Source organism: Hibiscus syriacus, unplaced genomic scaffold (assembly GCF_006381635.1).
Source record: "Hibiscus syriacus cultivar Baekdansim isolate YM2019G1 unplaced genomic scaffold, ASM638163v2 tig00110556_pilon, whole genome shotgun sequence".
In the NCBI taxonomy this organism is placed as follows: domain Eukaryota; kingdom Viridiplantae; phylum Streptophyta; class Magnoliopsida; order Malvales; family Malvaceae; genus Hibiscus; species Hibiscus syriacus.
The window spans coordinates 2900273-2926201 of NW_024062779.1; the positions used below are offsets into that span (position 1 = coordinate 2900273).

At 37.5% G+C, this 25929-nt stretch overlaps 1 pseudogene; it reads right to left on the minus strand.

Annotated features, from left to right (window-relative positions):
* Positions 1-23331: 23331 nt before the first annotated feature.
* On the minus strand, positions 23332-24526 carry LOC120131846 (annotated as a pseudogene).
* Positions 24527-25929: the final 1403 nt, after the last annotated feature.

The following is a 25929-nucleotide window of genomic DNA, read 5'->3' on the forward strand; positions in this document are numbered from 1 at the left end:
CACTGTTAAAGGATATAGAGATGTTTGTGGCAAATGGGATGTTAACAGAGGAATTGGTGGAACAATGGATGACGAGCTTGAGTGGGGCATCAAAGAACAATATGTAACATCCGTTTGAGTTAAGTACCACGACATTAAATGGGTAATGGGGCATCCTAATTAGGAAGAGATCATTTTATTCATTATGGAGCTTTATTTCATTTGCAACATCATGTTTGAACTAGTTTTTCATCCTTTCTCAGGTTTTTTTTATAATGATGTTTAAATAAATTCATGTTACTTTGAGGATGGTGAGCATTGAATCGAATTTGTAACTTGATATTCTTTGAATACCTACTGAATTAAAAACTCTGTAAATGATTAGAGTTATAAATCTTTGACAAGATGACAAGGTTGAAAGCTGATAAAACAAAGACCTTTACCTTATCTCCAGAAGATACAATCGAACACCATACCCTTCTATTGCAGGGACCGATATAGCCTTCTTCTATCATAAGGAGATGAACAATAGGTTTGGTATTCAGGTATGTATAGGAGCGGACAACATGGGTCATCTTTTGTGTATGATGTTACAAAACCAACTAGATTTCACTTTTGTTGATGATGTTCAAGGATGATTATGATCTTTACAAATGGAATAGTCGAGTAGGTGAATCTAGTTTGGGTCAGTTGCTTGGAAATTGAACTCTAACGATGAGATTTTCTGACTTTCAACAACACCTAGACTATGACAGGTTCTTCTTGACAAGCTTAAGAAATTGGATCCGTATACCCAAATTATAATATTATATGTATACAATAAAACTTGAGTTGTCCCTCTAGAGCAATTGGTTAAATGCCCCGGATTTATGGATAGAATTCAGCTAGCCTGATAAAAATGATTATATTATATATATACAATAAAGCTGAGCTATTCCGCTAAGGCAATTGGTTATGGAGGAAACTCAAAAGCCTGGCTTTATGAATAGATTATATTCAAACCATGACCTTGATCGGATACTTGGCAATTCGGTGTATGCTCCACTGTGATTGTCAAGTCAAAGACTTTGTGATGAGATGAACCCTTCAGCTAGCCCAATAAAGGCAAATTACAATAAAGCTGATTTTAGCTAGCCAGACAATGGCAAATTAAATCAATTTTATAAATAAGGAGTTTCGGTAAAGATGGACTAAGGGAGTCAAGTAACACCTGTTATAGTGAATTTTACACGAGCACTCAGAAATTTCATTTTTAGATCGATATTTCTGCACTACCTTTGTTAGAGGAGTCTACGAAGCTTGAACAAATAGAAGATTTCAGAGAACTAAAATAGAAGTGTTCTAGAAAGTCTAGTAATTGATTATGCTAGTTGTGCCATTTTGTTCGTATCCGATTAAAATACCAAGCCAGAAGGAGGGGCATGTTGTGATGTTCACAAGGACCGAGAAAGAAATGTAAGTTTGTTGGCCGAAACCTTAAAAAATAGGAAGCCAACCTGAAGCCAACCCATCAATTTTGACACTTGTCAAAGAGTTATAACTCTGAAAAATTAAATAGTTATTGATTCTTTTGATATTCTTTGAACTCATGTTTATGATGTGATTCGATTGTGAGCCTGAATTAAGGGACAATGTTTTATAAAAATTCTTTCATTCTTTGATCCCTAAAATAAGAGAAAAGGAAAAATATTTTCAAACATGGCAGTTTCAAGTGTGAAAGGTCCTTGAAGCTTGTGAGACTCATTATGCCTCTATTGGAGAAAATGAATATGCGATGCCAGAACATGAAGCATTCCACAATCTTGAAGCAGATGGTCCAAGAGAACAGAATGAATGAAGAATGAAACTTATAACATTTCCTTGTGACGTTGTCAGTAACCCGCCAAGAAAAAGATGGTCTCGTTATTCGGAAGGGGCATTTATCACAACTTGTATAAAATGCAAGACATTTTGTTAGAAGAATTGACCACTTTTTAAGTGTTTATGACAATGTGAAGAGATGCCTTCAAGATACTTGACAACACCACTGTGTAGTGACACCAGAATGAGAACATTCAAGTTAGGATATGTTGGGCACAAAGAAATCCGTGAGTACCCACTTTGGGGCATGACCAGAAACCCATATCATGTTGGGATGACAAGATTTAGACCAAGAAGATATTGAGAATGAGTCTCACAACTTGAAATGTCAGGGACAGACCGTGAATTTGAGCAGAGCTTACCTTGTAAAGCAAACCAACTGTGCATCAATCAAAGGTAGAGTCCTGAAAGAACAATTCAGAAAGCGTAATTGAGCCAATGACGGGAATGGGGCAACACAATGGTATTTCTGATCATAGCAAGAAGTTGAAAGAGAAAGTAATTTCTCCGAAATAAAGATAAAAAAATGAAGACAATAAGAAGATAGAAGAAGATCAGAAGGCTCTTCAGAAATACAATATGGAAATTATGAGTTGTTATACGAATATCTAAAGCAAACCCCAGAGAGGAATGATCAAGTAGAAGAAGACTAAGTTTGTCACTTTAAAGTCAAATAAAGATGAAATCGACATTCATGCATTCATGAGAACATCATCTGCATAAAAGAAAATGCATTACATTTAATTGCATTTGCATTTAAACACATGGCTTTGACATATTTTCAAATGAAGAGAGAAGAACAATGATGTCAAAAACCCGACAAGTTGAAAGATAGAATTCAAAATTTAAACGCAGGGAATCATGTTTAGAGTGGCAGAACCTGAAGAACAGAGAGGTCTAATCCACAGAAGAAGCATTACTCTGAAGTGGTGACCATCAGATATAGAAGAAAAACATAGATATTCGTGTATGAAGAGAGAAGTCACTCGATTAAAGTGACTTGTACACAGGAGATTGGGGCAAAGTCAAGTCTTCACCAAAGAGTAGTAAAGCAAATCCATTTTGTAAGCCTTCACCAAAGAGTAGTGAAGCACCATCTTAAGCCTTCACGGAAGAGTAGTGAAGCAAATCCATCTGTAAGCCTTTAGAGCAAGATGATAAGTCCTTCGGGCCATCCATAAAACCTTCGGGTAGGATGTTTTTACATGAATTTGAAAAATGAAAAAATGATGTTTTGAGAAGATGAAATTTTTGAAAACAAAGAATGTGATTTTCAAAATTTCACAATTTATAAGTACTTCGGGCCATCAGTAAGTCTTTCGAGCATGATGCTTAAATCCTTCGGGCCATCTGTAAGCCTTTAGAGCAAGATGATAAGTCCTTCGGGCCATCCATAAAACCTTCGGGTAGGATGTTTTTACATGAATTTGAAAATGAAACTTATGTTTTAAGAAGATGAAATTTTTGAAAACGAGGAATGTGATTTTCAAAATTTCATAATTTATAAGTCTGTCGGGCCATCAGTAAGTCTTTCGAGCATGATGCTTAAATCCTTCGGGTCATCTGTAAGCCTTTAGAGCAAGATGATAAGTCCTTCGGGCCATCCGTAAAACCTTCGGGTAGGATATTTTCACATGAATTTGAAAATGAAAAAACGATGTTTTGAGAAGATGAAATTTTTGAAAACAAAGAATGCGATTTTCAAAATTTCACAATTTATAAGCCCTTCGGGCCATTAGTAAGTCTTTCGAGCATGATGATTAAATCCTTCGAGTAATTTGCAAGCCTTCACCGAAGAGTAGTGAAGCAAATCCATCAGTAAGTGCCATCAGTAAGTCTTTCGAGCATGATGATGAAATCCTTCGGGTCATCAGTTTAACCTTCGAAGTTGAGCCTTCATGAAAGAATAATGAAGCAAAATCACACCATAAGATTGTTCGAGTTCTACTCCCTAAAGCAAGAGGGGGCGAACCCGTAGGCAGAAGATTATTCGAGTTCTACTCCCTGAAGCAAGAGGGAGCGAACCCGTAGGCAGAAGATTGTTCGAGTTTTACTCCCTGAAGCAAGCGGGAGCGAACCCATAGGCAGAAGATTATTCGAGTTCTACTCCCTGAAGCAAGAGGGAGCGAACCCATAGGCAGAATATTGTTCGAGTTTTACTCCCTGAAGCAAGAGGGAGCGAACTCGTAGGCAGAAGACTGTTCAAGTTCTACTCCCTTAAGCAAGAGGGAGCGAACCCGCTGGTCGAAGATTGTTCGAGTTCTACTCCATGAAGCAATAGGGAGAAGACCCGTTTGTTGAAGATTGTTCGAGTCATATACTCCCTGAACGAATAGGTAGCAGACTCGTCATTCAAATACTTCTCAAGTTTCATTTATCCTGAAGGAACAGTGGAGTGGATTAACCTCTTGAAGTTTTCATGACCGGACAAATTCAATCATCTTTTTATCTTTGCTCTATTCTCGTTATACGATAATGAGCAAAGAGGGGCAGCTGTAGATGCTTGATTTGTCTGGGGCCCATATATCACTTGCAAATGAAAACAATTTTGGGGGGTTAAAAACCAGGAAAAAACGTGGAGACCATTTGGATATTTTCTTCGAGGTGATAGAAACTGAAAGGAGCAGTTTTTTTTACGTGGATGGTCAGTTTTAATGAAATAACCACTCATAAACAAAAAAGGAGGATTACATAGGGAGAAGGGGTAAACGGAGGAAAAAGAAAAAGAAAGAGAGACAACAAGGGCATTAGGATAGTAAGGAGAGACCATTTTTTTCTACAGACGACAGAACAAAAAATAGAAAACAAGTGTAAACAACATTTTCATATTACCAGATCAAACACTGTAAACGAAAAGAGGGGGGAGCTTGTTGGTTCTTTTTTCTACAGAGAAGAAAAAGCATTGTACAAGGGTGGATTTTTCCTTTTTAATTGAAAGTCAAAGGAGACAGTGGAACTCCATTTTTCATTGAATCAAAGCAACGCATATCATCAAAAGGGTATTTGTTTTCAATTTCCATTTTCCATTGCTTTCATAATGTTCTTGTGTGTGTCTATGTTTCAAATCAGAACCAAAACAGAAAAATAAAGGGAAAGTAGTAATGTTACCTTAGTAGTTGGGGTCGTATCGTCGGAGAGGGGAGACGTTGAAGAGATAATGAGGCCGAGAGGTCGAGATTTTTTTTGAATCTGTTTTTAAAATTTCTAACGTGATTTAGACTCAAGATTGAAGGTTAGCAAGGCGAGATGAGGGTTGTAGGGAGTTCGGGGTTTTCAGTTTAGGTCACCGGATCGACGAATAGTGGTCTATATGAAGAGTTTAGAAGTCTCGGTCGAGAGGGGTTTAGGAGAGAATTGTAGGCTCGGGTTCTTCAGGGGTTGTTTAGATCTTCTCCATATGTTTGGTACTGGTCGGATAATGAGAGGGCCACCGGTTTATGGTGGCCATTGCGCTTGGTCGTTCGTTGAGTGGTGCTGTGCGTGGTCGAGAGAGAGACGAAGAGTGGAGATAAGGGAGGGGAGCTAGGCAGCATGTTCTGCGTGAAATTAAAGTTTAGTCTAGGTTTAGTTAGGTTTTATAAAATGTCATTTGGGTTAATTAATTTTTAGCCATTGAATTTCTTGGTAAAATCAGGTTTCCAGTCCCTATATTTTAAGTTTGTTTTACACTTTAGTCACCTTTAGGACTGCTTTAGAATTTAATCTTTTGTGTTTGTCCTAATTTTTCTGTTTTTCCAATTTTAATTTTAGTTATCATTTTGTTAGGTTATTCACGTGTAGGTCCCTTGTTTGTGTGTATACTCATATTTAGGTCCTTGGTTTGTTTTTGATTTGCAAGCTGAATATTACATTTATTTAAATTTAGTCATCTTTTAATATGTACATATATGTATTTTAATTTATAGTTTAGCATGTTATGATTTTTATTTTATTTTAGGTCACATGTATACATAATATGTTAATATGCATAATTTATAATTTTTTAATTAAAATATACGTATGTAATTTTTTATATGTCACGTTGTATGATGTTTTTAATTTTGTATAATTAATTTTGGCATGACATCCATTTTTTGTACAATTTGTATGATATCCTCATTTGCATAACTCGACATATTACATAATCGGACTAAGGGGTAATACCCTTTTAATTTAAAATTGTCCTAAGTGGTATGTCTTAACTGATTAGAGGGTCGTTTTGACGATTTTAAATTAAAAGTGTATCCTGAAAGTGAAACAAAAAAAATGATTCGTCACCTAAAATTTGGGAACGAAAGAAAATGAAATGTTCGTTTATTTAAATTTATCGAGAAAAGGTTGTTATAGCTTTTAAGATCTGGTCTCGATATTCGTAAATAATCGAACATTCTTTATCTTTCTAAAACGACTTGGTAATTTTAATTTAATTTATTTGGGTGCATTTGAATATTATAATGAAATTTTAATATTATATTATTTTGATTTGAGTAGGAATTAATTTTCTCAAGTACTAATAAATTATTCCTTCTCGATATGAAATAATTGAATATTATTACATTTCATCGTAAAATTAGCATTTTTTCAGGATCATAAATCAAATCAAGTTCGAATTTGTCAAGTTCAATGCAAAGACGTTAATTAATCGACTAGGTACCGATTTAGGGCGTTGTGGGGTGCTAATCCTTCCCCACACGTAACCGACTCCCGGACTCAATTTTTGGTAACGCAGATCTTAATTTGTTGTTTTAATTAAAATTAATTTTTATTTAAAATGACAAAACATTTTTGGGTGCTCAATCACACCCTAATCAAAGATTGGTGGCGACTCTTCAAACCGTATTTTTCGATCGTAAAGGAAATCTAAAATTTTTCGAAACGAGAGGTCTTTTAAATCGCATTTGTTTTTAAATTAAAAAGAGGATAATTAAGAATTAATGTGGTTTTCAAAATCTCACCTTTAAGGAAAAATCGTTTCGACAAATTGAATGTAACTTTCATCTATAAAATCGAGTTTAGGTGAGAATTAAATACTGATATGCATGTCTTATATATTATAAAACCATATAACATGAATTTGCACGAGTCAAACGATTTAATTATACGGATAGTCTGGTTTGCTGTTGGTGGAAGAGGAGGTCGGGTTGGAGGCGGAGATGGAGATCCTTCGCCTCATTGAAAATCGATTGTACCTGCTATTGTTAAATTCTTGAGAAAAATAGATGCTAATGTATTTGACTATTTCCCACTGTTTTTTGGTAAAAAATTGAATGCTAATAAAGATGATGAATTAAGAAGTTGATATAATGAATTTCACAAGCTTATCATGCCGGTATTTTCCATGCTAATTAAGAATCAAAAGTCAGGCAGCTATTCGGCACAATTCAAGCCATTAGGGAACTGTGACATTGAAAAAACGTTGGCTTAATCACATAAGTAAAAAAAAAAGGGAACTGAGTTAGAGATGAGACAAGAGGGGATGGTGAAAGGACCAATCTGAATCTTTTTCCAACCAGGTTTACATAGGCAGTCAAATCCAAGCACCGAGTCGTTGGAAGCCTGACATGTTCCTTGCCCACAATCTATGATCGAACAAACAACATCTGCAACATGCATGCATGTATGTTACCATAACCAATCCTACAGCAACTGAAAGATGGATGGATGTTTCTGATAGATAAATAATAATAACTGTGAATGGATTCAATGTTACATGTGAAGAAGTGGGTGTTACAGATACAGTTGAGGTAGCGAGAGAGGAGTAGAAAGAGGAGGATGGAAAAGAAAGTAGTGAGATATTTGAGATTCAGATTATCCATTGGTTTGGAATCAAGGGAGTTAGCCAAGACAGTTGGGACGTATTTATAGTTATTAAAGCAGCCCACCCAACAGACTGGCTTGCCTCTTTCGCTGACTCTAGTCATTTTGTTGACCTTGTACGTGTTCTAGTCCATATAGGGAGGAGGATGGATGCATGTATGTCATCATCTGCCGATGCGGCTTTTTGGCTGTCATCCCCTATGAATACTCCATTCATCGCCGTGTCCGCATTAGATCGACCATACATGGACGTTATCCAAGCACAACATATATTCTCAGGTTTTCTTTTTTCGAGATTTTTGCACGATGTATGATGTTTCTTAATTTTTTTTTGGATTAAGTCTTGGGTGAAAAACCAAATCCCTTATTTATAGTCTTACCCTTAACAGCTGATTTTTCTCAATTTAAAACGGTTAGTCGAACTCGTCATCTCGAGGTGACGAGTTTCAAGTGATCATTGCTGCCCGTTGAGCAACAGTTAGAAAACGGTTAGTATTTTTAAATTTGAACGAACTCGTCACGTCGATGTGACGAATTTATCCTATTTTTTTCTTTTTTTCTTTTTTAAATTTATAAACTTTATTTTTATTTTTAATTTTTTAAAATATTTTGTAATTGACTCATCACAATGTCAATAAAATAATGGTTCACGTGGGGCTCATTACGCGAGGACTAATAAAAAAATAATATTCGAGAGAATTCATCACCTCGTCACCAATAAAAAAATAATGGCCCACATGATGACGAGTTCGAGGTGCACTGTAAAAAAGTGTTGTATTCTCTCAAATAAATTATGAGCAAGCCCAATACCCTAAATAATTGATTCGCTTAGGGTGTTAGGCAAAAAAAAAATTAAATTGTACTACAAAAGTCCATCATATCATTTTTTTACTTTTGAAAAAGTCTCCATTCCTCCATTCTAAGATTAAAATTCAAATCATCCCTCTTTCATGTTACATTGCATCATTAAAATTCTTATATATTATCTTTTGATAAGAGATATTTGCACAAAATATCTTGAAAATTAATCTCTAAATTTTAAAACAATCAATTAAATTCTCAAATTATAACCCACATTTCAATTGATCCTTAAATTTTAATTTTTTTAATATCAATTATAAATATCATTCTATTTTAATATTTTATTAGTCCCAACCCTACTGTTAATATTCTTCCCTTCAATCTTAGAGAAAGAGTTCCAAGTTTGAGGATGAGAACAATTAAAGATTCTGAGCCTCCAAGTGGGTAGGGATGACAATCAAAACCGACAGTTTTTTGGCTTGAGGCTGGTTTAATAATCCACAAGCAGCTCCTTACCACTTTAGAAAATCAATTTTAGCGAGTAGCTCATCCATGTGGGGAGTGAATTTCATCCACAGAGATCACAATTCGGCTGCGGATCGTTTGGCAAAGAATGGCATTGGTTGTCTACAAATGATGTTATGGTTGGCACCCTAAGATTGGTAATGGTGCGAGAGCTTATTGCTGCTCCTTGTTATATTAGATAAATGTGAAGGTTCCTGTTGTCTTGAGATACCTGTTATATAAGGGCTGCATCGAGATGCCATAAGTAAGAATAATGGTTTCTTATAGCTTCAAAAACCTCACTGTGATTAATGAGGCTTCTATGGGAGGCGGGGTGTTCTTGGAGTATATAACTTATGTCATATTAATTTCTCCTATGACCCTTTACTTTCCTTCCCAAGAATTTCGTTCTAAATAAGAAAATATGAGGAGCTGAAAGCTTAGGATCTAAATAAATCATTAGCTTTTATTTCGCATAATGATGATTTATTTAAATGCAATACAGGTATATTGAAAGAGAAAATAACCTCAGTGACCAAAAATCCCATATAATATACGATTTTAATCAACTTTTTCCGGATTTGCCAAAATGACCAACAAAATCGCAATGCGATCGCTAATTCGCAACGCGATCTCCATTATCGCAAATTCGCGTTGCATTTTCGCAATGCGATAGTTGAAAATCGCGTTGCGATGGTCTACAGTGTCGTTGCGATTTTCCCAATTCGCAATGCGAATAAGTAAATCGCAACGCGAATTGGGAAAATCGCAATGCGAATAAGTAAATCGCAACGCGAATTGGGAAAATCGCAATGCGACACTGACTATCGCAATGCGATAATACAAAATCGCAACGAGATACTTACTTTCGCAACGCGATACTGACTTTCGCAACGCAATTCTGACTTTCGCAACGCGATAATATATAATCGCAATGCGATTTTCAAAGCGCCATTAGTATCCTGGCCAAGTATTTTATTTTTAAATTCCAAACACGAATATTAATATATTGGAACACTGAACCGTCCACAGTATATCCCGTAATCGCAACTCATAACCTAAAACCTAAAATCACAACTCAGTCCCATCTCCATCTCTCACTCTCTCACCCATCTCCGACGAAATCCGTCCCCATCTCCGGCGAAATCCGTCTATCTCCATCTCTCAGAGCCACCCTCACAATCAGAAATGGAAAATCAACCAAATCAACCAACGAGGGTTAGTTTTTTAATTATTTTCTTTTTGAAATTTTTGCATTATTATTAGGTTTTTTATATTGAAATTGATGATAAGTTTACTGGTAATTTCAATAATAGATTAACCATTTCACTTAGATTGCTTATTAAATCAACCGAGAATCGCAACGCGAAATGAAAATCGCAACGCGATTTTAGTTTCGCATTGCGATTCTCTCGTTGCGATAGTCATTTTCGTGTTGCGATTTTCATTTTCAGAAACTATTCTTCTTCTGCAAATTGAAACTTGAATGAATTGCATTACTTCAACCAAAAAACAAAGACAAATAAGAAATTCACAGTGTTGCAAATTTAAGTTTGAAGAATAAACTACTACTCTTTATGTTTATTATGTTTTTGGTATATCTTCACAGTGTAGTTTTGGTATATCTAACTTAGTATGTTTATTGTTTTTGTAGAACTTTTATTCGGCTCAATTAACCTTAAGAAATAAAGTCAGCCTGGCCAAAACAATTGCGTCGAAGCTTTCACCTGCACAAAGAAAAATGTTTGAGGATACTTGCTTCGGGCCATGGCTGAAAGTACAACATCGCGGTGGAGATACGATGTTGACACACCTATTTCTTCAAACCATGACTAGGGATCTACCAGATACTATACAACGTCATGATGAAGAGATATGGTTTGATTTTCCACCGGCGTATACGTGTTTTGGGCGGGAGGAGTTTTGCTTAATCACCGTTCGGACACGATGATGTAGGTCGGTACACTAGACACATTACCCGCCCATCATGGTTATCCCGGGTTTTTCCTGAGCTGGAGAGGCCGAATCTACACGTGGAAGACCTGACGATATTATTGAATAAGAAAGATGGTTTTACTCGGATGGATGACGTCGACGTTGTCCGAGTATGCCTTCTAATTCTTTTGCATGCCGGCTTTTTAGGCAGAGAGGCCAGACAACCTATTCCAAATGATCTAATCAAATTGGTAGAAGACCTAAATGCGTGGAACCTGTTTCCGTGGGGCTCGTATTTATGGAAAGCTACATGGAATAAGTTATCGTCTGCCTTGTATGATCGAAAAAGTTTGCATGGCGATGGTTCCAAATACACTTTGACAGACTTTATTTGGGCCTTTAAGGTAAGAATTTTTATATAATGTTTCCAAAATTATAAGTAATTATTTAACAATTACTAATGTTTGTTATTATATTGTTTGTAGATTTAGATATTTGAGGCCTTTCCCGCCATGAAGACATATGCAATAAAAACTTCAAATAATATTCCCAGGGCTATTTCCTGGAAGAGGAAACGAACCTTGCAATGGGAAGATTTACTACGGTATACGACAATAAATAATGTAAGTTAACATAAATACTACCATATGTTTATAAACAAGTTATTACTAGTACACGTTTAACTTTGTTTGAGCTTTTATATTGTTAGGAGGCCAACACTCCTCTACAGAGGCTGACACCCACGGAAGCTGAGCTTGCCACTGATTGGTGGCAAGCTAGTAAGCGTTTTTTTTGATGGAACGGTTGATGAGCAGCCTCCACTTCGGGAGCCATCACCTCGCCCAGAACTATCACCTCACCCAGAGCCATCATCTGATCGACCCGGCTATACACCTCCACAACGACAGCCATCACCTATTATGTCACATCATCGAGCCTCTTCTCCACCATCACCGCAAGATAGGCGACCGACAAAGATGACACGACGTTTATCTCCCTGTTCTCCACCTCCACCTCAACGGATGAGTTAGGGGAGTTACGTGATGAGGTCAATGCCTTGCGTGAGGAGGTCGGTACTTTACGCAAAGACGATGGTGCATGGCGTGTTGAGGTGTCTACATTACGCGGTGAGGTAGCCGCTCTACGTGAGATGGTAGCATCGTTGCAGAATGAGGTTCATACTCTACGCAACGAGGTAAGTTTAAGATTTTTCATACTCGTAATTCATTCGGTTGCTGCCAATACTGCTAAACTGTTTTTGTTAGTATTTGTTTTTGGTTTTGTTTTTGTCTTTTGGTTGAAGTAATGCAATCCATTCAAGTTTCAATTTGCAGAAGAAGAATAGTTTACTTTCGCAACACGAAATGACTATCGCAACGCGAAATGGCTATCGCAATGCGAAATGAAAATCGCAACGACAAAATCGCAATGCGAAATGAAATCGCAACGACAAAATCGCAACGCGAAATGAAAATCGCAATGCGATTTGTGTTTCGCGTTGCGATTTTGTCGTTGCGATTTCATTTCGCGTTGCGATTTTTTCGTTGCAATTTTCATTTCGCATTGCGATAGCCATTTCCGCGTTGCGATAGTCATTTTCGCGTTGCGATTTTAAGTTTCGTGTTGCGAAAGTAAACTATTCTTCTTCTGGAATGTTTATATATGTTGTCCTTTTAAATGTTTATATAAGTGCTTACTTCTGGAATGTTATCTGAGCATTTTGTGAACTATGATAGAATAATGACTTGGGTGAATACAATGCTAGTTTGAAACATATTTGTCTTTGTTTAATATCATGTCTTTTATTTACTGATTTATGTATTAATTTTTTTTAGCGGCCCGATAAGGTGGATGCTTTACGTCGGGTTTTCCTTGCACGACGGAGTTCACGCATCAGACGGCGTGGACGTGCTATTACGTCTCCGTTCACCCCAATGGTACGAAGACTCTACAAGAAGAAGCCCGACTCACCGGTCATCCCTCAAGAGTCCCCTCCAATCGTTCAAGAGGCCCCTATTCTCCCTCAAGATTCCCCCCCACCGTTCAAGAGGCCACTGTCATCGTTGAAGAGGTCCCTCCCACCATTCCAGAGCCCGATTCACATGGGGTAATATATCGAAGTATTGAGAAACCCTCACCGGTTCTGGACATGATGGATGAGAGTTGGCTCTCGTATGAGTTACCGGCTAGTACCCTTCCGGTATCTGAAGTGGAGAGGAGACAACTACCGGAAACAATTGTGGATAATACCCTTTGGGCTAAGACCGCAGTTGATTTTTATCTACATGAGTGGAGCCAAGGGTGTTACACTGACATCAGCAAACTCAACGATGAAATGTTTTTGTTGCTTGATCGGTCTTGGTGGGGTGTGCTATTAGGGGTTGAAGACAGTGGCTATTTGGATGGGGAGGTAAGTCTTATATTTGTCTTATATATGATTTTGATTAATTTGTTTAAAAATTAATGTAATTCACTAATATATGTATTTTTGTAAAACAACATATCGATGCGTGGGTGTCACGTCTACTAATAATAAGGAAGCTTAGGAAAAATAAAAAAAATTCGCTATATACAATAATGCCGACGGCTTTTCACGCAGTTCACTTGAAGAATCAACGAGATGAATCATTTTTGTTGGGCAATGGACAAGCTAAACTTTATCCTGCATGGTGGAGGTCGATAAGGTTAGTGTTATTTTTTAAATTTTTTAAAGGTGTTCATAAATAAGTGTGCAAATAAATGAATATTACTTATGATCGCAGGTGTTTATCCCTGTTTTGGAACGTCGTAACTGGCTTCTCGTCCAACTTCAGCTCCCATCCCTGAAGATAATAGTGTATGACAGCATGATCAATTACATATCACTGTCTGATTTGAGAGATATTTTCAAGGGATGGAGCTCTCATTTGACTAAATTCTTGGATGGGATTAAGTATTGGAGTCATTCTGGACACAAGAAGTTCAATGTCACAGTTGTCAGAGACGAGACCGCGCCACAGCAATCGCCGGGAGCCAGAGGGGATTGTGGTCCTCTCGTATGCCTTTGCTTGGCGCGTTTGACGACGGGAAGCACAGAGTTTTTACCTCCCACGATAGAGATAGAGCTGCAGTAGGCTTGTGGTTTCGGCATTATATGGCTAGAGCAATATATTCGAGACGCTGCTACCTGCATCCGCGTTATGAAAGTGTCCATTGTTAATTGGTAAGTCAAATGCAAGTTTTGTTAACATATATACTTCTTTGGTTTGAAAATGTTGGTTAAGTACCTAGAATTCAATAATTTGCTGTTTGTAGGTTTTAGATGTGTAGGAAGTCTTGTTTGAGCAAATGTTTGGTTTCTGCAGGTTAATCCTTAAGTGAGCTGCGTGAAATGGATGTACGGGGTCACAAAGTTGTTGATTCATTGATTCAATAATTGATAAAGAAATAAGAATTATTATTGTTTTTTGATTGTTTAATTGATTTGTAAAAGATGATTTGTAAATGTTGATTTGTTTAATTGATGTGTACATAATTTGTGTTGAAATGTAATAGTTGATTTATTGATTTTCAATCTGCTTTATGTTGAAGGCAAAAGACTATCGCAACGCGAAATGGCTATCGCAACGAGAAAATCGCAATGCGAAATGAAAATCGCAACGAGAAATCGCAATGCGATTTTCATTTCGCATTGCGATTTTCTCGTTGCGATAGCCATTTTCGCGTTGCGATAGCCATTTTCGCGTTGCGATAGTCAAATGAATGTCTAATAAGTGATAACAACTGAACAGATCATAGCAATGTTCAAACTCAAGTTACTAATACATGCCTAACTGAAAATGTTAAAAGTGCACACATAAAATACATAATGCAAGTTTTGTTAACATATACTCCTTTTGGTTTGAAAATGTTTGGTAAGTACCTAGAATTCAATAATTGTTAAAAGTTTATGCATGTTAATCCTCGTTGCTTTTTCATTTCGCATTGCGATTCTATCGTTGCGATTTGCATTTCGCATTGCGATGGTCAAATGATTGCCTTTCGCAATGCGATTCTGACTTTCGCAACGAGATAATACAGAATCGCAATGCGAGTTTCAAAGTTCGCAACAGGTTTTAGTTTCGCAAGCCAAATTTTTTGTGTATATATCTACGCAGCAGCAACAACTCATAACCTAAATCCTAAATCACAACTCATTCCATCTCCATCTATCACTCTCTGGCGACATCCGTTCCTATATCCAACGACATCCTTCCCCATCCGGCAACAGGTCTTAGTTTCGCATCTCGTTTATTTAGTTACAACCAGGAAATCATCTAATGTTGATCATGTTTGGATAGATTTGTGTTTTGGAGGGTCATGGGAGAATGTTCATGGTGTTTTACAATATGCCTTTACCCATGAATCTTCAACTAAAAATGTCATTAAAGAAGGTAACTTATGAAACCCTAATGTTACGTGTTTCAAAGAAATTGAATTTAGAGCCCTAAGTGGATTTAGGCTATCTTATCAGAGAAATGGTAAAGTTATTTGTTAACCGACAATGAAGTATTGAACGATTCATGCTTACATTAATGTTTCAAGTGATGATGTTACATTGTATGTTGTTGAACCTAGAAGTAGTATTGTTGGGTCAGTAGCGGGTAGTAATCAACTAAGTGGGTCTCAAAACCCACAGCCTTTCTCTAATCCAAATCCAAATCAACTTTCAGCACCAAATTCCGGTTTTCGTATTGACCAATTAGACGATGATGAGCCAAGAGAAAAAATTGTGAGTACTAGTCAGTATTCGAAATTTGATCTGGTCAATACCCGGACTTTGATATTGGTCAATACGGATTTTGATGATGTTCAGAAGAAGAAACAGACCCTGCGTGTAATGATTTTGATATTGGTCAATACCCGAATTTTGATGATGAAACACCCGTTGCCGAGGAAGATGTTGTGATGATAATGAGGAAGAAGTTACGACTGTGAATGAACATGTTGAACATCATTCTGTAATTCATATAATCCTGAAGAAGAAAAAGAAGAAGAAAAAGTCCCTGAAGAAAAGAAAATGCCACGGGAGTATAACTGGAATATGCCAGAATTACTTCAGCTACCGGAAGAAGAGTTGGCAAACAAAACAGTTGTTTGTTACACAAAAGTTATTCGTATCAAGAAAGATGATTATTTTGACACAAAGGAAGACTTGAAGATAGCTTTGTATATGAAATGTGTGGAAGATGGCTATCAACTAAAAGTTAACAAATCAAGCAAAGATCGTTTTGAAACAAGGTGTACGATTGACAAAAACTGTACGTGGCGTATGATTGCAAAGAGGATAAAAGATTGCGCAATGTTTCAAGTTAGGACTTTTATTGATAAACATACATGTTCAAGAACCAAGTTTTCCTCACCATAGACAGGCAAACAAAAAGGTGTTGGGTGTTTTCTGGTTGAGTTAATGTTTTGAATGGCAGGGTATATCGGGGACATGAAATTATGGACTGACATGATGCTCGGTTCAAGATTAGTATATCATATTCTCAAGCTTGGAGAGCCAAATGTTATGCCTTGGAATTGTTGAGGGGGTCGCCAGAAGCATCGTTTGCCCAACTGCCTTATTGTCACAATTTAAAGTTGAAAAATCCTGGGTCGGTAACTCATATCAAAACAGATAGAGATGGACGCTTTGAGTTGCTGTTTATCGCCATTGGTGCTGCGGTTAGTAAATCAATATAATTCTGTTGACTCATTTCTGTTAGTTACATGCATTTCACATTTAAATGATTATATTTCTTGTGTATATTATTTTGTAGATTCGTTCGTTTATTACTTGCATGCGCCCAGTTATTAGTTGACGGAGCACATTTGAAAGGTCGATACCTTGGAGTAAACTTATTAACAGTAGCCATGGATGCTAACAATGGGATATTGCCAATAGATTACGGGTTGGCAATCTGAAACCTCTGATTCATGGACATGGTTTATGGGGCATCTTAGGGATTGCATAGGTCCTATTAGCAATCTGACAATCATATCCGATAGGGCAAACTCAATTGACAACGCTGTTAGAAGGTGTTTCCCAGATGCTTTTCATGGACTTTGTGGTGTTCATTTGTATAGAAATCTAAAATCAAGGTCTGCTGGTATAAAAAAGCACAAATGGACATACTGGAAGGCTGTAAAGGCTTATCGGGAAGTGGATTTCAATAAGCATATAAACTGTTTAAGACGTGTTTTGCCTCAGTGTGCTCAAACACTAGAAGATGTCGGGTTTGAAAGATGGTCAAGAGTACATCAACTTGGAGCAAGATATGGTTTCATGACGTCTAATAGTGCAGAATCAATTAACGCTCTAAGTCGTCATTCCCGGAAATTACCCATTACTATGTTAATGGAGTTTTTTCGAGCCTCTATTCAACAGTGGTACTACAAGAAAAGAAACCATGCAGGTATTATTTCTTTGAATTCGTAACTTATCATATTTACTAAGTATTATTTATTTAAATTTACAGGAACATTGGAACATCGTGTTACACCATGGACTGAAAAAAAGAAACGAAACGTGTTGTGAAGTCAACGTCATGGAGAGTTGAACCATGTTCAAACACTTTGTTTGAAGTACTGGATAATAACTTAAATGGGCTTGTCGATCTAAATGCAAGGACGTGTAGTTGTATGAAATGGCAAACATCTGGTTATCCGTGTGGCCATGTTATAAAAGTTGCTCTTCATCTAAACCAAGACGATTCAAGCACATACGCTATGGATTGCTACACTACAGAAGTATATCGACAGACTTATGCCGAGATTGTCTACCCTATTTCACATCCTTCTGAGTGAGACATACCAGATGACTTACAAACAGTTTTGCCACCAGCCATGGACAGAAGGCTACCTGGCCGACCAAAAAGTCACGATCGTATACCGTCTAAGGGTGAAGAGAATAAGAGATCGACATGTAGTCGGTGCAAGGAAAGTAGTCATACAAGGTTGACATGTGGATCACCAGTGCCATCACAATCATCTTTTCCTCTACCAAAATATGGATCATCATCAAAATCCAAAGCTCATATGGTGTTAAGAAAAAGGCAATCAAAATCGCAATCATCTTTAAAATCCCAATCACAACTGGCTTCACCTTTTGGGACTGTTAACTTAGGTGATTTTTAAATGCAAATGTTGTATTATGTAGATTTTATGTGTGAACTTTTAACATTTTAAGTTAGGCATGTATTAGTAACTTGAGTTTGAAAATTGCTATGATATGTTCAGTTGTTATCACTTAATAGGCAATCATCTTAATGTCTATCGCAACGCGGAAATTACTATCGCAATGTGAAATAAAAATCGCAACGAGAGAATCGCAATGCGAAATGAAAATCGCAACGCTAATTTCGCAATGCGAAATGAAAATCGCAACGAGGGAATCACAATACGAAATGAAAATCGCAACGCGAATTTAATTTCGCGTTGCGATTCTCTCGTTGCGATTTTCATTTTCGCGTTGCGATTCTCTCGTTGCGATTTTCATTTCGCATTGCGATAGTACTTTTTGCCTTCAACATAATGCAGATTGAAATCAACAAAATCAACCATTACATTTCAATCAATTAAACAAGCACAAATAAGAATTATGTTAACATCAATTAAACAAATCAACTTTTCAAATCACCTTTTACAAATCAATTAAACAATCAAAAAATAAGCAATAATTATTAGAGAAAATAACACTTCTACTTGAATCAACTTTTGTAGCCATACATCATTTCACGCAGCTCACTTCTGAGATTAACCTGCATAAACCAAACATTTGCTCAAACAACACTTTCTACACATCTAAAACCTACAAACAACAAATTATTGAATTCTAGGTACTTACCAAACATTTTCAAACCACAAGCCTATAAACATACCAATTGTTTATGGACATTTTTATAACGCGGATGCAGGTAGGCAGCGTCTCGTATATATCGATCTAGCCATATAATGTCGAAACCACAAGCCTACTGCAGCTCTATCTATATCGGTGGGAGGTAGATACTTTATACTTCCTGTGATCAAACGGTCCAACGCCAAGCATAGGAGAGGACCACAATCCCCTCTGGGTCCTTTCGTTTGTTGTGGTGCGGTCTCGTCTCTGCTAACTGTAATATTGAGCTTCTTTGGCTTCTTGTTTCCAGAACGAGTCCAATAATTATCGCATCCAAGAATTTAGCCAAATAAGAGCTCCATCCCTTAATAATATCTCTTAAATCAGCCAATGATATGTAATTTATCATGTTGTCATATACTATTGCCTTAAGGGATGGGATCTAAAGCTAGACGAGAAGCCAATGGTTACGTTCCAAAACAGGGATAAACACCTGCAATCATAAGTAATAATTCATTCATTTGCGCACTTATTTATGAATACCTTAAACTCAATCTAAAATAAACACTAACCTTATCGACCTCCCACCATGCAAGATAAAGTTTAGCTTGTCCATTGCCCAACGCAAATGATTCATCTCGTTGATTCTTCAAGTGAACGTCGTTAAAAGACGTCGGCATAATTGTATATCGTGTATTTCTTTTATTTTCCTTAAGTTTCCTAATTATTAGAAGACGTGACACCCACGCATCGATATGCTGTTTTACAAAAAAGACATATTATTAACTTACATAAATTACAAAAAAATAATCAAATGAAAATATAAGAAAATATAAGACTTACCCTCCATCGAAATAGCCATTGTCTTCGACCCCTAATAATACGCCCCACCAAGACCGATCAAGCAACAAATAGATATCATCATTGAGCTTGCATATGTCAGTGAAACACCCTGGCTTCGCTCATGTAGATAAAAATCAACTGCGGTCTTAGCCCAAAGGGTGTTATCCAGAATTGTGTCCGATAGTTGTTTCCTCTCCTCTTCAGATACCGGTATGGTACTGGCCGGTAACTCATACGAGAGCCAACTTGAATCCATCATGTCCGGCACGTCAGAGGGTTTCTCAAGAATCCTACATATGACGCCATGTGAATCGGGCTCTTGAATGGTGGGAGGGACTCTTCAATGATGACAGTGGCCTCTTGAACGGTGGGAGGGGACTCTCGAGGAATGATAGGGGCCTCTTCAACGATAGGAGTGGACTCTTGAGGGATGACAGGCGATTCGGGCTTCTTCTTGCGGTGTCTTGCACTATTGGGGTATACGGAGACTTAATAGCACGTGCACGCCGTCTGATGCGTGAACTCTGTCTGCAAGAAAAACCCGACGTAAAGCATCCACCTTATCGGTCCGCTAAATAATTAAATACAAATATCAGTAAAAAGAGACATGATATTAAACAGTGAAAACAAAGATAAATATATTTCAAACTTTCAACCAAAAGACAAAACAAGACAAATACTAACTTCACAGTGTTAAAGTAAAAAGTTTAGCAGTTTTGGCAGCAACCGAAAATTTACTAAGCAATCTAAGTGAAATGGTTAATTTAAGTGAAATTACGAGTAAATTTATCATCAAGTTAAATATGAAAAATCTTAAACTTACCTCGTTGCGTAGAGTATGAACCTCATTATGCAACGATACTACCATCTCACGTAGAGCGGCAACCTCACCACGTAAAGTAGACACCTCCACACGCCATGCACCATCGTTATCAGTAGTGAACCGATCCTCACGCAAGGCATTGACCTCATCACGTAACTCCCTTGACTCATCCGTGGAGGTGGAGAATAGGGAGATAGAAGTCGTGGCATCTTTGCCGGTCGCCTATCATGAGGTGATGGTGGAGAAGAGGCTCGATGATGTGACGGGATAGGTGATGGCTCTCGTTGTAGAGGTGTATAGTCGGGTCGATCAGGTGATGGCTCTGGTGAGGTGATGGCTCTCGAAGTGGAGGAAGTGGAGGCTGCTCATCATTCGTGCCATCAAGAAAATGCTGACTAGCTTGCCACCAATCAGTGGCAAGCTCAGCCTCCGTGGGTGTCAGTCTCATTAATGGAATGTTGGCCTCCTAAAAATATAAAAACTCAAACAAAGTTAAACGTCTACTATTAATAACTTGTTTATATATGATGTATTTGTGTTAACTTACATTATTTATTGTCGCATATGGTATTAAGTCTTCCCAATCCAACAGACGTTTCCTCTTCCAGGAAATAGCCCTGGGAATATCATTTGAAAGTTTTTATTGCATGTGTCTTCATGGCGGGAAAGGCCTCGAATATCCAAATCTACAAACAATATAATAACAAACATTAGTAATTGTTAAATAATTAATTATAATTTTGAAAACATTATAGAAATTCTTACCTTAAAGGCCCAAACAAAGCCTGACAAAGTGTATTTCGACCCATCGCCCCGCAAACTTTTGCGGTCATCAAAGGCAGAGACAACTTAGTCCAGGTAGCTTTCCATATATACGAACCCCGGAAACAGATTCCATGCATTTAGGTCCTCTACCAATAATATTAGCTCCTGAGGAATAGGTTGTCTGGCCTCTCTGCCTAAAAACCGGCATACAAAAGTAGTAGAAGGCATACTCGGACAACATCGACGTCATTCATTCGAGTAAAAACCATCTTTCTTATTAAACAATTTCTTCATGTCGTCGACGTGTAAGTTCGGTTCTCTATTGACTCATCGGAAAAACCCTGGATAACCATGATGGGCGGGTGATATGACGAGTGTACGGCCTACATATCGTGTCCGAATCGTAGACCAGTGATTAAGCAGAACTCCTTCCACCCAAAACAAGTATACGTCAGTGGAAAATAAAACCATATCTCTTCCTCACCACGTTGTATACTGTCGGGTAGATCGCTAGTCATGGTCTGAAGCCACAAATGGGTCAAACTAGCATCTCCACCCGGATGCTGTACTCTCAGCCATGGCCCGAAGCAGGTTTCTTCAAACAATTTTCATTGTGCAGGTGAAAGCTTCGAAGCAATTGTAGTGGCTAGGCTAACTTTATTCTTAATGTCAATGAAGCCGAAAAAAATTTCTACAAAAAACAATAAACATACCAAGTTAGATATACCAAAAACTACACTGTCAAGATATACCAAAAACAATAAACATAAATAGTAGTTTATTCTTGAAACTAAAATTTGCAACACTGTTTGTCTTTTGGTTGAAATGAAAATCGCAACGAGATAATGAGAATCGCAACGCGGAAATGACTATCGCAACGAGAGAATCGCAACGAGAGAATCGCAACGCGAAATGACTATCGCGACCAGAGAATCGCAACGCGAAATGAAAATCGCAATGCGATTTTCATTTCGCGTTGCGATAGTTATTTCCGCGTTGCAATTTTCATTCTCGAAACTATTCTTCTTCTGCATTACTTCAACCAAAAGACAAAACAAAGACAAATACTAACTTCACAGGCTAAACAGTTTAGCAGTATTGGCAGCAACGAATGAATTTAATAAGAAATCTAAGTGAAATGGTTAATCTATTATTGAAATTACAGTAAACTTAATCAATCTCAATATGAAAAACCTAAAATAATGCAAAAATTTCAAAATAAAAAAAAAACTAACCCTCGGAGGTTGATTTTCCATTCTGAATGATTGTGAGGGATTTTTGACTGTGAATGGTTTGTGAGGGATTTCGTCGGCGATGGGGACGGAAATCTTCGGAGATGGGGACGGATTTCGCCGTAGAGATGAGAGATGGAGATGGGACTGAGTGTTGTGATTTGGGTTTGAGGTTATGAGTTGCGATTACTGTGGACGGTTCAGTTTCCGATTTATAAGAAAAAATTCGTGTTTGGAATTTGAAAAAAAAAATACGCGTTATACGAATGGCGCTATGTAAATCGCGTTGCGAAAGTCAGAATCGCGTTGCGAAAGTCAGTATCTCATTGCGATTTTGTATTATCGCATTGCGATAGTAAGTATCGCATTGCGCTAGTCAGTATCGCATTGCGATTTACTTATTCGCATTGCGAATTGGGAAAATCGCAACGACACTGTATACCATCGCAACGCGATTTCCAACTATCGCAACGCGAAATGCAACGCGAATTTGCGATAATGGAGATCGCGTTGCGAATTAGCGATCGCATTGCGATTTTGTTGGTCATTTTGGCAAATCAGGAAAAAGTTGGTTAAAATCGTATATTATAAGGCATTTTTGGTCACTGAGGCGATTTTCTCATATTGAAATGATTGGGGTTTTCATTTAGATAGTATGAAAGTATATAGAGATTTTTCCCATGGGAACAATTGAGTTTTGGTTTTAATCAAAACAATAACCATAATAATAATAATAATAATAATAATAATAAACAATTGAGTTTTGGTTGGAAACGTTTTCATTAGAAGAAGTGAATACAGAGGAGACAAGAGAAAACAATAATCAACCTTGAATGATGTGGAGAAAAAAAGCCCACAACATCAAGTGTACTGCAACTTCCAGAAATTACAGCTTATTTCATTTATCTCTTCTTTCAAGATGACCGTCTAAAACTAGTCGTTGCCCGCCATCATCAGTGGTATAAACAAAAACAAAAAGCCTCTGTACAGAAATTTATCATTTCTTTCTTGGATGCTTTATTTATATGTTTGCTTTATTTGGCCTCTGCTTAAGCATTCTGGAGGTGTCCTTGGAGCTGCATGTCAATAATTCATTAACCACTATTTAGTACTGATTACGATAATTAAACTAATTATAGAAATCAATTTACCTAATCCAACTGCTTCTGTGCTTTTCATTAACCTTAGGCGCTTACAGGATTCAACAAACATTCTGTTAAAAAAATCAATAAAATTTTGTAATAATTTCCAAAAGAAACTTTAGCAAGAGCAAATTAGTAAGTTGAGGGCAATTTGGGAACTTACGGCCATGGTACATCTCCAACCAGCATCCAATCTCCGTCCTTATCCTCGTATGTGGACACATACTCGATTCCATTCGTTTGGTCCATTTTCTTCTCATTCCAATAATTTCCTGTAGAATTAAACGAATCATGTTAATGAACAAATTACTCTTATATACCTTTTACCATTGAAAGTGGGAAATAAGAAGAAGAAAAAAATTATATACTCCATACGATAGAGTAGCTGCTTACTTATGGTGAAACGTGAGAACATGTCTTCGAGGGAAGTCAACAGCTGCTGATAACTGTTGTACATCTCGATATCAACTTTCCTTAAATATGGAGCACCGTCCACCGCCATTTTTACGTATTTGCAACTCTTCTTTGCTCTCTTTGCATGGCCTCTCCCCGGCGGCCAACCCACCACTGGCGCCCTACAACATTTTCATACACATATTAATCCCAATGAACCCTAAATTAAGTTTTGCTACTCGTCCCTTTTATTCTTTAGTAAAACAGAATTGAACCGGAAAGAAAAAAACAATTAATGATGGTTTATGAGTTTCATAACTTACTTTGAAACATGGGATTTAGCAGCTTCTCCGGCAAATCTGGGATCGACCCAACTTATTAGTCTCTATGTTGTCACCCAGCAGATCAACGGTTTCCCTAAACCCACGTTTACTGCTTGGCCTAGCTCCACCGTCCGAGTTTACTCTAGACTCCGGGTAACCCTAAAGTCAACTCGGTGGCCTCGAAGTTCAAGCCGCCGGCATCAGTTTCCGGCAAGCGTTTTCCATTCTCTGATGACATTTTCTTAAAGTTCATTTTTTTCTTTCAAAACTGGCGGTTGCTAGCTACCAGAAAACACAACATTATTTGGCCAACACTTCTGGGTTTATATAAACAACAATAACTACGTAAAAGGAGGCGAAGAATCTAACAGGCAACATAGTGGAACCATTATGAAAGGACACGTGTCGTTAGAAGGGCGGTTGTGATTTGCCCATTTAAGTAGGTGACAGCCTGACGGGAATTATGACGGGAAACGTGTGGTTGTTCGATTGTGTGAGATTTTGAGCGCTTTAAAGTTTGGGAGGTTGCCGGTCGGGGCTCACCCGGTCACTTAAAGACAGAGATTTTACGGTACAGATAATAATATAAAATTTTATTATTTAAATTATTTATGTTTATGTGTAAAAAATTTATTGTATTATATTTTCGTTTATATATTATTTATTTAATCAGGTTTGTTTCAGTTGTTTTTTTTACAGATATAATATTGTCACACTTTTAAACTTAAAGAATAACACGACTTTCAGCTATTGTTTATTATGATGGTGAAATTCGAGAAGATGAAACCGGCGTTGTTTTCGTATCAAATGAGCGTGTTAAAATACCATTCAAGAGAAACATAACTCTTGAGGAGCTGATAACGAATATTTCAAGGAAGATTCATGTTGGAAGTAGTAGAAAAATGTCGTCGTTGCAATACAGATTTCCAACATCATTGTTGCCATTAACTTATACAACGTTCAAACTTTCGAACAATGATGATGTTGAAATGATGGTTGAAGCTTAAAGTAATTATTCAAACGCCGATATTGAGATGTATGCAAATTTTGTTCAAGTGCGTGCTTTTCGGGGTCAATCATTAAGCTCCCACTATGGGTTGGTTGAACAAGTTGACAGCCCGACGACAGTAATGTGTAATGATTTTAATGCCATAATGGGGAGACATTCATCCGTAACTCCATACGATATGTACCGAGGTGGGTCGACGAACAATCTGTATGGCAACATCGCGTCCAGTTCAAGGGGAAGGCATTCATCTGCAAATCCCTTTGACCTTAATATCGAGATGTCATCGACGCAACAATCTGTGCAGTTTCTATTTGACATGATGGCTTCAAGCTCCAGGGGAGGCATTCGACTGCAAGCTTTTTCGATCTCAATGTCGATATGTCTTCCAGTTCAAGGAGAAGGCGTGCAAGTAGTAGGTTCTTCGACCTAAATGTAGAGAGCATGGAGGAACCATCATCTCCACCAGAAGAACCTCTTCGTGAGCCTGGTGCGGATGGTGCTGAGACTAGACTATTCATTCACCCAGAATCACCGTAATTCAACTCCGATGATGATGATGATGTAGATGAATTTCCAGGAAATGTGGCACAAACTGACCCTCCAGCACAATGTATGAAGCTGATTATGGTGCAATGTACGAGCCAGAATTTGCGGATATGCCTCATCTCGGTGACTATGAATATT